The sequence below is a fragment of the Sphaeramia orbicularis genome, chromosome 11 (genome assembly GCF_902148855.1).
Source record: "Sphaeramia orbicularis chromosome 11, fSphaOr1.1, whole genome shotgun sequence".
In the NCBI taxonomy this organism is placed as follows: domain Eukaryota; kingdom Metazoa; phylum Chordata; class Actinopteri; order Kurtiformes; family Apogonidae; genus Sphaeramia; species Sphaeramia orbicularis.
In genome coordinates this window covers 1110320-1124258 of record NC_043967.1, presented here as the reverse complement: position 1 = coordinate 1124258, position 13939 = coordinate 1110320, and the positions used below count along the sequence as shown (strand labels likewise).

The 13939-nt window shown below is 37.4% G+C and overlaps 1 protein-coding gene and 1 long non-coding RNA gene across 2 annotated transcripts in view; one reads left to right on the top strand and one right to left on the bottom strand.

Annotated features, from left to right (window-relative positions):
• The first annotated feature begins 7613 nt into the window (after positions 1-7613).
• pag1 (phosphoprotein membrane anchor with glycosphingolipid microdomains 1) overlaps positions 7614-13939 on the top strand; it is a 52086-nt gene continuing 45760 nt past the window's right edge. Inside the window, exon 1 of the mRNA XM_030146587.1 lies at positions 7614-7665. The gene's annotated coding sequence lies outside the window, so the exon portion shown is untranslated. The remainder of the gene's footprint in view (positions 7666-13939) is intronic.
• On the bottom strand, positions 7982-13875 carry LOC115427871 (uncharacterized). The gene is made up of 3 exons (XR_003936555.1): positions 13865-13875; positions 9417-9419; positions 7982-8077 (listed from the first exon to the last, which is right to left on the bottom strand). It is a non-coding gene; the product is annotated as an uncharacterized LOC115427871 (long non-coding RNA).

The window sequence follows — 13939 nt, the reverse complement described above, 5'->3', positions numbered from 1 at the left end:
GAGGAGTCACATGGGTGCCCACAGAAACTGAAGCCTCTACACCACAGGTGTCAAACATGTGGCCTGGGGCCCAAATGTGTCCCACCACAGGTTCCAATCTGGCCCCTGGGATGAATTTACAAAGTGTATAAATTCCACAGTCCAGGCTGTGGAACTCATTTTAGTTGTGGTTCCACATCCAGACCAATCTGATCTACAGTCAAATAATAACAGCAGAAGAACCCACACAAAAGAAGGACTGCAGATTTTCTTCTTAGTTTGATGTGAAAAAAAATATTACACTGTGCCTATAAATAATGTCAACTTCAAATATTTGTCTTTGTTTTAGTGCAAAAAATGACATTAAATTATGAAAATATTTACACTTACAAACTATCCTGTAACAATAAAATGCGAATAACCTGAACAAATATCAACAACCTGAAATGTCTAAAGAAAATTCAGCCCATTTCGAACTCTTTTCTGCCTGTTCCTCAGTGTTTAGTGTCTTTGTAGATCTGATCCAGAATGCACAAATGATAAGTTGAGGCAGAATATTTTAAAATTTGCACTTATTTTTCTCAAGAAATTTCAGTTTTTTCAGGTTATACACATTTTTTTGTTTGGATAATTCATAAAAGTAAATATTTTCATAATTTAATGTGTTGTTTTTTTGTTTTTTTTTGCACTAAAACAAAGACAAAAAATTGTCAGTTGTCATTATTTCTAGGTTATTCTGTTATTATTTTACTGGTCCGACCCACTGCAGATCAAATCAGGCTGAATGTGGAACCTGACCTAAAATGAGTTTGAGAGCCCTGCTCTAAACTCTTTCAGAGGTTGGTTCTCTCCTGCTCTCTCTGTCTTTTGCTTGTATCCAAGTGCTCGTCCAGTTCCTGAAACTCCCCCTACACACATGTCTGCATGGCTGGTGGGCTACACTGTAGTGTCAAGTAGGGTCTTTACTTGCAGGGCCAAAAGAGGGCAGATTGGATTATTGGGCTTTTTGGCTCTAGTTTCTTGTATGCAGGGTTAGTCCTGGACAGGACTTGTGGCTTTTCTCTCGGTTTTCAGTGTGGTTTTTTTTTGTGTGTGCACAGCTGGGTAAGGGCTGAATTTGGATTTGTGCCGTTTAATTCCCAGAGCACATTCCTTTTCAAATGGATTTCCAGTCTGTTATTTTCTATGTCATGAAACAAGACAGCCACACATTGATGGTCTCTTGTCCGAGGCTTCTGTATTCTTTCATCAGAATGAGAAAGCACAGGGGGAGAGAAAGAGTGTGACAGCATAACAGAGGGCAGTTGTAGTCATTGGCTCAGTCTGCGATCATACGCTGGCCTGGGGAGTTTTCCAAAGTCAAGAGATACTCTGAGCTTTTATGTGTGGTGTTAATTTATCAAGCTTTTAGAAAAGAAGTGTGTCGTCACTGGGAAAAATTGATGCTTTTCCCACCATGCATATTCAGCAGGGAAGTATGTGAGAAATGCTCCCAACAGTGTGCTGTGTTTTTATACTTAACAGGTTTGTCTAACTTTATAAGATGAGATGATTTTGGATTTTTGTTAAAGACCTGTGATGAAGTGGTGAAGTTTCCAGTGTGTTCCTCGCTAGGGCTGTGTATTGGCAAGAATCTGATGCAAATCACAGTACTAGGATCATGATACGATATATCACGATATATCATGATACTGTTAAAAAGACAATTTTTTGTTTGTTTCTTTGTTTTAAATGATTATTTCCTTGAAGAATTGAATTCCACCAGAAATCTGCACAAATACTAAACACATTTTTATTTGATTCCAACAGGATCTAATGTTCTATTACAAAATGTTCCTGTGTTCAAACTGAAATTCTGTTTTACAGACATTCCAGTTTCAGATCCTGTTCAAATGTTCAGATTCTATTAGTTCACAACTAACATCAGAACAGGATTTGAGTTCAATCCCAACAAAGGAACGAACGTTATTGGATAAGAGTGTGAAATAATAATAAAGAAAATATAAACAAAAAAACAAAAATGAACCTCCGCCATATCTGCATTTGAATAAATACCTAAAAATATCGATACATTACTTTTAATATCGATACAGTATTGTGAAATGAAATATGATATATTGCAGAACCCATATTTTCTTACAGCCCTATTCCTCACATTTGTCCATTGGAAGCTGAGACAGGCTCCAGCTTCCCCATGACCCTCCTCAGCATTAAGTGATTTGGACAATGGATCTTATGAGACACAGAAGTAAAGGAATGAAGGAGGGTTCACAGAGAGCTACACGGATATAAAGTTAAAACATAACAATTTCAGGGATTTATTTATTTATTTTAAAAAAATCAGGCGATATGGCGTGATTTAAAAAAAAAAAAGAAAGAAAAGAAATCACATTAGAGGTACATTAGATATGGATAATTAATATAATTAAAGTCAAATCAGAATTTCTTTAAAGTTTACAAGCTGATTTATGGTCATCAGAACTGTCAATATTAGGGATAGGGGAAGTTGAAGAAACCTGGCATTTATTGGTTTTAAGTTATTTGTAGAAAAAAAAAAAAAAGAAAATCATGTTAGACATACAACAGAAAGATGTATTATGTGAAGCCGTAAATTTTTGTCATCATCAACAACTTTGTCACTTTCATTGCCATCATCACTATCAACACTATCACTGTCAACTGCATCGTCATCATATTCATCTTCACCTTCACCATCATTAATAATCACCACCATAACCGCCACCTCTGTAACCTCTAACATCACCATCACCATCATACATCACAGCACTATCACCACTAGGGCTGTTAGAAAATATGGGTTCTGCAATATATTGCGATATTTCATTTCACAATACTGAATCGATATTAAAAAGTACTGTATCGATATTTTAGGTATTTATTCAAATGCAGATATTGTGGAGGTTCATTTTTGTCTTTTGGTTTTCTTTATTGTTTATATCTTATTTATCATTATTTAACACTGTTTTATTAAATAATGGTTATTTGAATCATCCTAAAAGCACTTTTGCTTTTTTTTTTCCTGTCTGAGGCAGATGGTAGTTCCTTTGTTGGGATTGAACTCAAATACTGTTCTGTTGTTAGTTCTGAACTAATAGAATCTGAACATTTGAACAGGATCTGAAACTGTAATGTCTGTAAAACAGAATTTCAGTTTGAACACAGGAACATTTTGTGATAGAACATTCGATCCTGTTAGGATCAAATAAAAATGTGTTTAGTATTTGTGCAGATTTCTGCTGTAATTCAATTCTTCCAGGAAAAAAATCTTCAAACTATATAAAAATCTTAAAACTATATATGACTAACTGAATGTAAAATGAATAAATGATAATAAAAATAATTAAAAAAAAAAACTTTTAAAAAAATCTTAAAAAAAAAAAACAATAAAAAATAGCCTTTTTAACAGTATCGCGATATATCGTATTGTGATTCTAGTATTATGATTTTTATCGTATTGCCAGATTCTTGTAAATACACAGCTGTAATCACCACCATCGTCACCATCATTATCATCACTATCAGTCTCAGTTCACATGTGCGGTGTAACTATGACAACCAAAACACCTGCTTGAGTAGAAGATGCACATCGTGTACAGCTTTAATAATCCTGTAGAGGTTTTGTTCTAAACATATTTGTGTTTCTGTTTCTTCTCCACCATAAATAGCTCTGATGGGTAAAAGGGAATGTTGCCATGGTGACATAGCACTGTGGCAGCCGGTAATTATTCTGGTGTGAGTGCCAACAGAGAAAGAGAGACAGACAGACAGAGACTTGTGAGCTGGCACACGGTAGCAGATAGTGACACCTGGACACCAGCCTCTTGGATGGAGACCAGATAAGGAAGGAAGGCTGACGGCGGTAGTCGACGTCACATCATTTTTGACCACATGTATAGCAGGATTTAAAGTCATGTCATGCACAGTTTGGAGATGGAGGTTAACAACCGTGGAAAGTCATAGGGTGTTTTCAGTCTGATATGATAGAAAGACAGATTTGCAGATTGAAATGCTGCAGATTACAGAGTGCAGGCTGTGGGATACGTATGTTAGATGATACAGTTTAAAGATGATGTCATTCTCATCTCAGTTACATGGACAAAGCAGTCAATAAAGTAGACATGGTGTGCTCATACCATGCAAAAGAGGAAAGTGGAGACAGTAATAAGAAGAAGAATACATTTTATTTGATGGCGCCTTTCAAGTCACCCAAGGTCACCTTACAGACAATAAAATAAAAGACGAGTGTCTTTGATTTACAGGGATTTAGGGATGTAACGATATGAAAATTTCAGATCACGGTTATTGTGATCAAAATGATCACGGTTATCATTATTATCACGGTATTGTTGAAATGTGTTCGAAATGTTCAAAAAGTACTAATACACAACCAGAAATAATTTAACCAAGTTGTATTTTGAAAAAACAAACAAAAAAACCCCATAAAATAATAGGCTCAATGTACTTTCTGTTGCAGAAACATTCAAATATTAACATCTAAACATCAAACATACAAATGCACATTAAAGATGGCACCTTATAGCCATTGTCTGACTATTTTCTATATCAAGTTTGAGTTGAAAGTATGGTAATCAAACATGATTATCATGATAATTAGAATTTAAACGGTAATACTAACCATCAGGAATTTTACCGTGGTTTATCATTATACCAATAATCATGTCACCCCTACAGGGATTTAGGAGGATCTTGTTGCATAAATGGAATGTAATATTCCTAATGATGTTTTCATTAGTGTTTAGTCATATGTAGGGCTGCACGTTAAAACGATAATGATATATATCGCGAAATAACTTTTCCTCAATAGAAATATGAGACATGTTCGATACAATTTCGATAGAATTCATTTGTTCATGTTTTGCCATCAGCCAATCATAATTAAGCAGCGCTGCACCGACCCAATCATGCTAGAACCATGTCAAGTTAGGTTGACGCACACAGCACAGGCACCTGTTGCCACAGTGAGAGGAAACACAACTAATTTGTTTGACCATTTATGTCGGCACCACACAGCTATCATACTCTTCTGAGTATTCTTTCATATAGCAATATATATTGCAGGGTTAAAAAAAAGTCACAATGTCAGTTTTTTCCAATATTGTGCGGCCCTAGTTCTTCAGCACATCTGTCATGTTCAACTTCTAACAGAAAATAAATGTTATTTAAATCAAAAATAACCTTCTGATGTCTTCACAACTAACTTATGAGTAACGGAAATTTTAAGCTTGACAAAAATAGTGATTTGATTTTTATCATGATACATATTGATATTGTCTGTTATGAAAAAAATAAGGCTGTAAAAACTGACCTGTTTACATGGATTAATCCATCTTCACGTTTAATCTGATTAAGAATATTAATGCAATTAACTCTGGGTGTAACAGTGCACTCATTTGTACCGAAGTGTTTCGGTTTGGGGCCTTCGATGCAACACAGAGGTGTACGGAATGAATCCATGTCGTCTATGTGAAGAACACAAACACTGGGGAAGCAGGGTGGACACAAGCAGAGCCCATGTGCAGGGTTTCCTCTGTATACCTACATTCAGCAGCGGGGAATTCTCAGCGTTGCTGAAAAAAAACCAAAACAAGATGGAACAGTTGTTTCAAGTTGTTTTGCTCAAAGTGTTGAAGGTGTTTAATAAACCTGTTAAGTGCATATATATTCCCTTCTTTCTTGAGTCTGTTTGCTCATGCAAAATTAAATGCAATTAATATAGATTAAAAATGAATGCTATTTAATCATGATTAATCAAAATTAATCCACAGCAACCCTGTGATTAATCTTTTAATTGTTTGACAGCACTAGAAAAAAATTATCGTGATATGATTTTTTTTCCCTTATCACCCAGCCCTAGTCCTGTGAAAATATCATCCACTGTGTTTCCGTTCCCTGACAGTGGGTCAGTTTACAGGAGGATCAGGTCACCACCAGGCTGCACTGTCATGTTAGGACAGTAAACCAGAACATACTCTGTGTTCTTAGTCTTTTCTGTTTTACAGCGGATGTCAACCGGTGCATTTCTGTCGCATACATTTGGGTTTCAGTTCAAATGGATTACAAACTGTGACCTAATTTACAAAAAAATGAACATCACAAAATGTAAATATCATCATGGTTTAAAATCCATTGGCTTCTGAACCCCAAACCAAATTCGCTGGTCTGGATCATATCACATTTTCTCAAGCTTTTCTCTGTTTCCAACAGACTTTTTCACATAAACATTTTTAAAATGGGACATTTCCACCTATTACCTTTTCCAGTGCTGTGCCTTTTTTTGGTTTGTTCATTTTTGTTTTTAACGCCAAATTTAAAATGTGAGTGAAGCAGTCCCTGACCCTATCCACACTACTGATGTTTTTGTAAACATGCATTTTCCTCCCCTGTTTTTAAGAGAATTGTATCCATACAACCTTAATTTTAATACCTCTATACACACTGTTCTCGACTAGATGTGACTATATATTACACATTAAAGTAGGGCTCTCAAACTCATTTTCTTTCAGGTTCCACATTCAGCCCGATTTGATCTGCAGTGGACTGGACCAGTAAAATAATAACAGAATAACCTAGAAATAATGACAACAGCAAATTTTTGTCTTTGTTTTAGTGCAAAAAAACCCCAAACATTAAATTATGAAAATACTTACTTTTATGAACTATCCAAACAAAAAAGATGTGAATAACCTGAAAAACCTGACATTTCTTCAGAAAGATCAGTGTAATTTTCCCAATCTTCTGCCTCCACTTCTCATTAGTCCATGTGCATTCTGGATCAGATCTACAAAGACACTAAACACTGAGGAACAGGAAGAAAAGAGTTCAAACTGGACTGAATTTAATACAGACATTTCAGGTTGTTCATATTTGTTCAGGTTATTCACTTTTTTTTTTTTTTTAATTAGTGATAGTTAACAAGACAATGTGGACAGAAAAATGACAACTACACATAAACAAAGGGAAATAATTGGGCAATAATTGTTGTAGTAATACAAAAATATATAATAATAATACATTTCAGGTTGTTAATATTTGTTCAGGTTATTCACATTTTATTGTTACAGGATAGTTTGTAAATGTAAATATTTTCATAATTTAATGTTATTTTTTGGACTTTGACATTGTCATTATTTATAGTAATATTGTAATATTTTTTTCACATCAAACTGAGAAGAAAATCTGCAGTCATTCTTTTTTGTGCGTTCTTCTGCTGTTATTATTTGACTGTAGATCAGATTGGTCTGGATGTGGAACTGCAACTAAAATGAGTTCCACAGCCTGGACTGTGGAATTTTTACACTTTGTAAATTCATCCCAGGGGCCGCATTGGAACCGTTGGTGGGACACATTTGGCCCCCGGGACGCATGTTTGAGAGCCCTGCATTAAACCTTTAAAAACACTCCACTGCATTGTGCATACATGTATGGGAATAGTGTTTAAGTGCGTGGTTTTTTAAAAAACACAAACCTGTTCACAGTAATTCTCTCTCATGCAGCCTCCACACACATGCATATCAACAGCACTCTCCAAGGATAACATTCAGCTCAGTGCCTCCCTTTCCAGCCAGCACTAATCCAACCCCCCTCTCATTTTTATCTGTTCTCTTCCAGGCAAGGCCGACCTGACTAATCATCCAAGGTGTCAAGGTAAGCCCCAGTTCTGTTCCTCTCACTAGCCATTCACAGTCATAGCAACAGCATTTTAAAGTGGCGCCTGGGCAAAAACAGGAATTCCTCTGTCATTTTTGAAAAAGTTGAACTTGGCTCCTGCAGCCCAGTGTCTACCACAGAACTTCTGACTGGCTTTCCCTTGTCAGTCATCTTGTCAGGGTTCTCTTTTGCTCTGTTCTCAAATTTTATGTCCGCTCCAGTTTAGAAAACTCTGATTTGGCCCTTTTCCACCAAAATACCAGGAGCTTTTATTTCCAGGAACTTATTTACCTGGGTAAACAAATTCCTGGTAATCTGTGTGCTTTGCGTTTCCATTACACCCCAAAGTTCAGGGGAATTTATTCAAATCAGGCTGATGACGTACGGGGGAGCGGTAAAAGAAACTGCACTACACCTCCAGTCCAGTAGGTGGAGCTAAGAAGAAGAAGCTGAAGGCCCAAAAAAACATGATGATGCTATAAAATGGTGACCAAAAAGCACGCATCATTGTTTGTGTGACACGATATGCCCAGGATGGAGAACGCCCAAGTTGTTCTCAAATTTTACTGCATTGCGAATAAAACCATGTGATCTGAATGGGAAAGACGACGTTATTTCTAAAGGCACAAAGAGGAAATCTTAAAAAAGAAAATGGATTTTACAAGTCGTGGAGGAGATTGACCGTGAGATGGATGAGATGCGTTCCAGCATGTGTGTACATACGGGACTCCCTAAACCAGTGGTTCCAACCTTTTTTGTCTCATGACCTCATTTTAACATCACAAATTTCTGGTGACCCCAGACATTCAAAACTGAGACATTTTTTGCTAAAATTAATTTGCTTTCAATCATGTAATAGTTTGCTATACTGTGTTGCAAATAAATGTTAATTTCAGAGGACATTTAGTCTATATAATGTCTATTATTGTGGACAGAGGCAGTAAATCCAGGTGTAGATTACTGCACAAAGGGAGAATTGGATTTTCTTTGGTCAGGATCTGTCCAGTCAGTCCAGCTGTGATTTACAAGGAGGACAATTAATACTGAACAAACAAGAACTGAAACTATGAATTATGAAAGAGCTGCAGCATCTGAAACTGACCACAGTGAACATCTGACACAAACAGAACCACAGTGCTGCAGTTTCAGACTCAGTTTGTCATGTCTGTTATGGATTGTGATTGTCTCTCTCTACTCACCATATATTTTTTATTAGTAAGTTTTTTTTTCTTTAATTTTTATCAATTACTAGAAATTTCAGGCGACCCCATTTGAATTCCAGGTGACCCCCCAGGTTGAAAAACACTGCCCTAAACTGAATGACAGTAGTCATTCTGGTCTGCCCAGCTGGTCATACCATTTGTTTGTACAGCGGTCAGATCCACTGCAACCATTGTGGTCTTTTAGTTTCTTATAATCCTGCTTCAGTTTCTTCATCTCTTCTTGTATTTGTTTCAGCATATCTTACATTTTGCTCTGCCAGCATGTTGGCTAATTTTCCATAAACTCTATTGTTTCGTGTCGTCAATTCAAAGTCTCTCTGAATTTCCTCCTCTACAAATACGCTCAAAAGAACCTGGACCTCACTGTCTGTCCACTTGTCATAGCTTCTCTTTTGGTCCATTTTCCAAATGATCAAAAGACGAAGCTTGTGGAAATGAAATCAAACACAGTCTGCTGTCCTGCACAGTGGCTTAGTGGCAGGTGAATGGAATGCAGAATGCTGCAAGTGTAGTCCACCAATCAACGTTCTCTAGCAAACAGCCCCGCCCCTCAAGAATTCCAGGTAATCTGAAAAGTACTACCTCCCTACCAGGAACTTCTTTGGAGAATGTTTGGGGGGCAACAGAAAGATTTTTACCCGGGTAATTTAGGTGGAAACACAGCAGGGTTTTTCAAAGTTCCAGGTTATGCTCAAATGCCGCGTTTCCACTGCATGGTACCGGCTCGACTCGACTCGGCCTTTTTGTGTTTCCATTACGAAAAAGGACCTGGAATCTGGTACCCAGTACTAGTTTTTTGGTATCACCTCCACCAAGGTTCCAAGCAATACTAAACTGTGACGTATAACACTGCAGACCACTGATTGGTCAGACAGTTGTCCCTGTGACCCACCATTTTACAAAAACAGATGCAGAAGTGGACAGCAAATATAGCGGTAATAATGGATTGGATTTATGTAGTGCTTTTCTAGACACCCAAAGCGCTTTACATTATTGATCCATTATTCATTCGCTCTCACATTCTCCCTCTGGTGGTGGTAAACTACATCTGTGTCCACAGCTGTCCTGGGGCAGACTGACAGAAGCGTGGCTGACAATTTGCACCTACGGCCCCTCCGACCACCACCAAACATTCATACAGGGAGGGGGAAGTGTCTTGCCCAAGGACACAACAGACTGACTAGGACAGAGCGGGATTTGAACCGCCAACCCTTCAGTTATTGGACGACCCGCTCTACCACCTGAGGCACAGCTGCCGTACATTAACCCACATGATAACAGCCCAAAACTACACCATGGTCGGTCCAGGAGATTCAGTCTTTGGTGGCCGACGTAAAAATTCAGACGAGACAACATGCAATGAGCGAGTTTATCAGCAACGCTCTGAGCAGATGACACAGAAATGACACGCCGCATCACTATGACGTCCTGGTACTGTAAAGTCAGTAGTATCCTGTAATGGAAATGGAATTGAAATACAGAGTCGAGCCGAGCCGAGTCGAGCTGGTTCCACGTAGTGGAAACACGGCAAAAGTTTCTGCAAAAGTTCCTGCAGTGGAAGAAGGCCAGTTGGTATCATCAAGAAAAGACTCTTTTCTATCAAGCTCTGCATTTCAGAACCACAAGTCATGGTTGATAAACAACAATTTTATGTTGTGATCGTAAGGATAATTATTGCAATGCAAAGGTTAACTCTGGTCTCTGGATTAGCAATTAGCAGTAGTAATTAGCACATCAGGAGCAGTGAGCTGTCATTGAAGGTGCTCGGAGACCAACTCCAGATCTTCGTCAGCACTGTGGTCAAGTGAAGTGACAGGAGAATTAACCGATGTATAACTGTTTTTGATGGCGAAGGAAGGAAGACCCGGAGGAGACCCTGACAAACTGACAGGGAAAGAAGGCCATAAGTAAAGAGAGAAGTGACAAGTTTAACACACAGTCACCTGGTCCGACTCAGTGGACTGTGCACAGCCCCTCTACTTCCTGAACTTCAGGTGGGTCCTTCATTTCCTGTCTTTCACTATTGGACACACTGATTAATCCAGGTGTGTCTAATTAATCAGTAGTCACAACAAGAAGTAGCAGACACACCTGCATTAATCAGTGTGTCCAATAATGAAAGACAGAAAATAAAGGACTCACCTGAAGTTCAGGAAGTGGAGGGGCTGTGCACAGAGTCCATACAGTACTAACCACTAAGCCATGGTGCTGCGTTTTATTTTTTCTTTGTTTCTTTGGTCACATTCTCTGCTCAGACTACATGTCTACTGTGTGACTTTCATCTTATGTCATATGTTGTTTTTGCCTCAGTATGTTTGCATGTACCTTTTACAACCTTTTCACCATGTTAGGTCTTTTGTGACCACTTTCAGCCACTACCATCGCTAACATCTTATTATGTTTTCCTTGGGGCTTCCTGTCTTTCCTTTTCAGCTTGTCAGAGTTTTTCATGCATACGAGGTCGATCCTTCTGTCCAGATGTTTACTGGTATCTTTGTGAATAACACTATTTTTACCAAGCCCTGCACTTGTTACTAAACCAAAAGTAAGAAGGTCGTTCACAAATGGGTGGAATGGTGGTTCAGATCCAGTCCCCTTTCCACATGTTGAAGTGTCATTGAGCAAGACACTGAATCTCAAGTTAAGTGTTGTTTGAATGAGGGTTATTGTAATAAATACCATCAGTGGAGAAAAGGCCTGTAAAAGTCCAAGTCCATTATTGTCATTACAGCTTGTTTTGACATTTTCCTCCTGTCTTTTTGGCTTGCTTCTTTAAAATTCTCTTTACAGAATACACTTGCAGAGTTAGCACAAATTCAGATATAATTAAAGCTGCAAGCAGCATTGGGCGGGACCTCGCACCGGGCGATCCGCCTCCCCCGCGATCCGCCACCCGTGACTGTCGACACCTCAGCTCCACTCACACCTGTCCGTCCCCATACCAGTTCCCACCCTTTAGTGTCTGTCCTCCTTACATCTGTACAGAACACCAGCGACCCTCTGCTGAAACCACCATCACCTTTAAAATGAGACTTTTATTTGGAAACCCTACTGTGTGTATGTGCATTTGTTTTTAATGTGAGAGAAAGAATCAGTTTGAAAAATTAATTGAAATTGTATGAATAAGTGAGTATAAAAGTGATGATTTACCACATTTAAGGCTTTTATTTTGGAAAAACCCTATTGTGTGAGGATGTGTGTCTGTGAGAAAGAGTACTTTTGAATGAAGAAACATTGTACAAACAGTTGAGTGTTTGGTCATAAAAATGAAAAGAAGTTATGTAATAGACATTTTGTATTATTCTTAATTTTGGTTTATTTTGAAAAAATGTACTCCGTGTACTTTTGAATGTGTGCAAAATTTCCAATATCCACAATACAATGCAGTAAAACCTGTTTTAAAATAAAATTTAAAAAAAAAAAAAATGTTTGGATTACCTGGGACTTGAACCGGGGTCCTTCGGCTCCATAGGCAGCTACATGAACCACTGCACTACAGAGAGACATGTGAAAATGTGCACCAGCAAGACTTTTATAGGGATTTTGCCATTTGGAAAAGTGAAACTAAACATAGTCTTCAAAAAATCGCCATAATTCCATAACCGTAGGTCGTATCTGAAAAATTCTTTCACTTTTGGATTCTGCAGACTCGTGGGAATTCAATGAGGTCTAACTTTTATGTCAAAACTCTGAAATGAATAAGCAGTAATTGCAGAAACGTAGAGTAACTTTCAAAGGCAGATTGCCAACTTCCTGTTGGAGTTAGCTCATGAGTGTCAGTGTAGGATTTGTCGGCTCAATCAGACCAACATTTTGGTATTTGTTTCATGTTTCTGTCACATTCCTACTGGCCGCTAGAGAAGATTTTGTGTGGTTTTTTTGTACATAGGTGGCGCTACAGAGTCCATTTTGGCACCCAAGGGGTTAATTTTTGATATTGTATGAAAGTGTTCACCAGCCATGACATACATGGCAAATTTGGTGAGTTTTGGAGCATGTTAAGGGGGTCAAATGGCAGTCTAAAGTGGAAAAAGTATGAAAATAAAAGAATTGTTATAAATCAACAACCGTACAACGATTTCATGTCAGTCCGACATTGACAAAGATGAAAACGAAGGGAATTTTGTCCATAATTTATTTAGAATATAATTTTTTAAATTTTAGTTAGTTTTGTATGCACACAATAAGGTTTCAGTTAGTTATCATTTTTTTCTTTTAATTATAGTTTTTATTTATTTCAGTTAACAAAAATATTTTGTTAATTCTAGTTTTCGTCATTTTGTTAGTTTTCGTTAACGATAATAACCTTGGTCTTTACAATAGGGATGCCCCAATTGCAATTGTTTATTGATATTCATCCCCCCTTAGCAAAGAAGTCTTCAGTATGAATGCAAATAATAGTCAATGTTTTACAGTCTTTCAGTCTTCAAACATACAAATTTCATCAAAAAGCCTTTCGTATACCATGACAGATATGTCACTGCCATCTGTGAAGAGATATCTAATATGCCAGTACCAGTATTTACTGATATCAGAAAAAATTATCCTATACTGATTAGGGCTGTGTATTGGCAAGAATCAGGTGATACGATACAAATCACAATACTAGGATCATGTCACAATATATCACAATATATCATGATACTGTTAAAAAGGCAATTTTTTGTTTCTTTTTAAAAAATGATTATTTCCTTGAAGAATTGAATTACAGCAGAAATCTTTGTGCAGAAATCTGCACAAATCCTAAACACATTTGTATTTGATCCCAACAGGATCTAATGTTCTATCACAAAATGTTCCTGTGTTCAAACTGAAATTCTGTTTTACAGACATTCCAGTTTCAGATCCTGTTCAAATGTTCAGATTCTATTAGTTCACAACTAACATCAGAACAGGATTGGAGTTCAATCCCAACAAAGGAACCAACATTATTTAATAAAAGAGTGTGAAATAAGAATAACTAAAATATAAACAGAGAAACTAAAATAAACCTCCACAATATCTACATTTGAATAAATACCTAAAAATATACAATACAGTACTTTTTA